The 3,939-nt window shown below is 49.2% G+C and overlaps 1 long non-coding RNA gene across 1 annotated transcript; it reads right to left on the bottom strand.

Moving 5' to 3' along the window:
• Nucleotides 1–525: 525 nt before the first annotated feature.
• On the bottom strand, nucleotides 526–3,652 carry LOC139036725 (uncharacterized). The gene is made up of 2 exons (XR_011489557.1): nucleotides 3,002–3,652; nucleotides 526–2,378 (listed from the first exon to the last, which is right to left on the bottom strand). It is a non-coding gene; the product is annotated as an uncharacterized lncRNA (long non-coding RNA).
• Nucleotides 3,653–3,939: the final 287 nt, after the last annotated feature.

Below are 3,939 nucleotides of genomic sequence, written 5' to 3'. Positions count from 1 at the left end.
GGTCCCACTAAACATCCTTGTGGACCAGGTCGTGTGTCCTCTGGTCTCAGCTGGATTCCCTGAAAGCAGAGCCTGAGACAGAAACTAAGGAGCAGACAGTTAATTTAAAGATGGTCTCTACTTATTTCTGTATGTTGGGGTTTTTTTAACCCTGCAAGTTTACTGAATTATTCATTCTAACATGGTTTGTGTATGTGTGGAGTCTTCACAGTTTTCTACAGGTAAAATCATGTTACATACAGACAGAGATAACTTTACTTCCCCCTCTCCCATTTTGATGGCTTTTCTTTATTTTTCTTGCCCAGTGGCTCTGGCCAGGACTTCCAGCGCTGTGTTGAATGGAAGTGATGAGAGTGGGCATCTTTGTCTTGTTCCTGATTGTGAAGGAAAGTTTCAGTTTTTCACCCTTGCGTATGATGTTAGCTGTGTGCTTTTTATATATGGCCTTTATTATGTTGAGAGGGTTTCTTTTTATTCCTAGTTTCCTGGGAATTTTTATCATGAAAGGATCTTGAATTTTGTCAACCACTTTCTCCAAATCTACAGATAATAATCATGTGATTTTTTTTTTTTTTACCCTTACTTCTGCTAATGTGGTTTTTTGTTGTTGTTCAGTCCCTAAGTCATGTCTGACTCTTTGCAGTGCCATGGACTACAGTGCACCAGGCTTCCCTGTCTTTCACTATCTCCCTGAGTTTGCTCAAACTCATGTACATTGAGTTGATGATGCCATCCAACCATCTAATCCTCTGTCGCCCACTTTTCCTCCTTCCCTCAATTTTTCCCAACATCAGGGTCTTTTCCAATAAGTCGGTTCTTTGCATCAGGTGGCCAAAGTATTGGAGCTTCAGCTTCATCATCAGTCCTTCCAATGAAAATTCAGGGTTGATTTCCTTTAGGATTCAGTGGTTTGATCTCCTTGCTGTCCAAGGGACTCAAGAGTCTTCTCCAGCACCACAGTTCGAAAGCATCAATTCTTTGGCACTCAGCCTTCTTTATAGTCCAACTCTCACATCCGTACATGACTACTGGAAAAAACCATAGTTTTGACTACAGCTTATAGAGGTGGCTATGGGGCAAACCACCTCCACAAAGTCACGCTTGGAAGGTTTCCTTCCTCAACTGTGAAACTGGACTACTGAGTAGCCAGCCTCCCAGAGGTCGCCCCTTCAATCAGAGGTCACCCCGCTGGGGCTGGGACCAGTGTCATGGGGTCTGGCCTCTGATGTTGAGGAAGCAGGGTGTTTCAGAAGGATAGAAACACATCCCTGGCTTGGTTCCTACGTAGAGACTCTTTATGCCCCACTTTCCCCAACAGATTTTCCTCTGTGGAGCACATGTCTATGCCCAGAGCAACAACCAGCGAATGTCCCTAATTTCCTCTGGGCTTGCTTCAGACATCACTCACCACAGCTGACCCATGTCTCCCAGGAACCAAGGGGCTTCATCCCAGGCCACTCAGGGCAGAGTCCCAAGGAGGGACATGTAGCCAGTATTTATTCTCTTGAAATGCATTGTTTCACTCTTTTTTTGGTCTTTCCCCACCTCCTCCCTGTCTCCTTCTGGGGTTGGAGAAGACGTGAGCTGAGACGCAAAACTCCCATTTTGCTTCCCCTGAAAACAAGAGTGTGATCACAATAACACCTTCCATATGTGAAGGGCAGGCGTGAAAGGACTGGCATGCCGAGCTGAGGCCTCCTGGGAACGGCCACTTCCTTCCAGCTGCACGAGGAACACAGACCTCATTAGGGGCACGGTTGGACGGCCAGAGTCCAAGTCTTGTGATTACGGCTGAGGGGATGAGAGGCCGGGCTGACTTGGCTGTCTTGGACAGGCTGCCCTCTGCGGGCTGCCCCCATCTCCCTCCCCGACAGCATCACAGGGCAGAACAGCCTGTGAGCTCATGCTCTCGTGCATCACGAGCCATGGAAATGTGGGTGTGACTCACCCACGAGCAGCTAAGTGAGCCAGCATTGGAGGCAGTCTCCCTGCCTCTGCAGCAGGTGTGTAACAGTTAGCTAACCACAACTGAGTAACAAGTCATCCATGGCTCAGTGTGTTAAATCATCCACCTCAGATTGTACCTCACAGCTTTGCAGGTCAGGAATTCAAACAGGAATTCTGCTGCATGTGATGTCAGCAAAGGTCCTTCAGTCATGCAATAGAGTGCTGCATGCTCAGTCACTCAGTTGTGTCTGACTCTTTTGTGGCCCCATGGACTATAGCCCACCAGGCTCCTCTGTCCGTGGGATTTTCCAGACAAGAATATTGGAGTGGGTTGCCATTTCTTCCTCCAGAGGATCTTCCCAACCCAGGGGTCAAACTCACGTCTCCACATTGGCAGGCAGATTCTTTACCACTGAGCCACCTGGGAAGCCCTAATTTGATGATAAAAAGACATGGGGGAAACGTGAACATGAATGCATGTTGCCAGGTGAAAGAAGCCAATCAAAAAGACTACATCTTGCCTGATTCCAGTGCCACCTCCACCAATCCACCCAGCACCTGCCTCTCCCGTGAACAGCTGGTGACCAGTCCTAGGATCCTTGTTCCTATGGATCAAGTCTACAGAGTTTAGCTTTAGAACTGGGTTGCCTACTGAGTAGTACAGTGACCATGCCTGTACTATCCCCTCTTTTCTTTCTTTTCAGGCCTCTTCACATTGTACACAGAGAGCCCAGCAGCCCTGAGACCCTCCCAGTCATTCCGAGAATTCCCTGCCACACCCCACCTGAACAGGTGACCTCCCTGCCACCTCTGGACCCCTGGCCACATTTCCCTCCCTCAAATCAGGCATTCGTTTGGCCAACCCATGGGAACCAAATGAAGCCACAGTAAATCGTTCAAGATGGAAACATTCAGAAGTGGTCTCACTCCTTACTTAGCTGGGGAAATGGCAAGCAGAGTACCTGATATTCACTAAAAGGGAATTTCCGGGGCTGGCTGGGGTCCACCCACAACCCATATTTTAAGACGCTTGTCAGGCGGTTCGGTGGCTTACCTAAAGTGTGAGAATTCGGCCTTATCCCAAAGACGTGCGTCTCTAACAGAAGTCAAGTTTTTTGGGGGCAGGTGATTCGTCCATCTGCCTCTGCAGCCTCCTCTCCATCAGAGCTTCAGACACAGACCCAGAAGGAAAGGTGAGTTGAAGGCTGGCTTCCTGAGGACAGGAGAGCATCCCTGGTCCCCCGCACTCAGCAGGGTATCCGCGGGGGGTTGGGGGGGCCTCCAAAGCACATCTCCTTGCATCTGTGCAGAGCTGACCAGGGCTGTCACCATCCCCACAAAAAATCCAGGCACCTTTTGACAGCCTTGCTGGTATTCCAGAGAAAGTGATCAGTGGTAACCCCTCAAAGTTCAATAATAAAACCAGGTTAAATATAGCTTAAAGGATTTGCCCAGTGACTGTAGGCGGAAGCGAGTCCCCCCAAGAGCCCAGACAGGCTGAAGCCAGCAGGACACCCTCCAGTTCAGAGAGGCTCATAATTCCAGGCAGATGTTTTAACTTGTAAAGCCATTTCCCATTTCCTTTCCATTTTCTTGGTCTCTCTTGTGTTTTATTGCCACTCTTAGTCTACTCATATTTCCAACGCCTCCCCAGTTTTCTCCTTCCCCTTGAATCTCATATTATCTATTTAACCATTTAATTGGTTTCCTCTCCTGCAACATTTGCGTCTATCATCCTCCCTGCAGCCCCTCCCCCACCCACCCGCCAGACTCCTCGCTGCCTGCACCTTCCTGCTGGACCACCTCCTCTGGCCCCAATTCTCCTTATTCTGCCTGGAGTTTATGAGATGAAAGAAATCACCCGCGTTCACATTACCAGGAGTGGATTGAGGGTTCAGGTGCAGCATCACGGGAGCCCCCCCTCTCCTCTGAGGTTGCCCAGGAGATGCTCCATCCCTCCCAGATTTCCCATCATCCACCATGACGTTCGCT

Source organism: Odocoileus virginianus, chromosome 9 (genome assembly GCF_023699985.2).
Source record: "Odocoileus virginianus isolate 20LAN1187 ecotype Illinois chromosome 9, Ovbor_1.2, whole genome shotgun sequence".
Classification (NCBI taxonomy): Eukaryota; Metazoa; Chordata; class Mammalia; order Artiodactyla; family Cervidae; genus Odocoileus; species Odocoileus virginianus.
The sequence above is the reverse complement of the archived record's forward strand: the minus strand, read 5'-3'. Positions and strand labels throughout refer to the sequence as shown.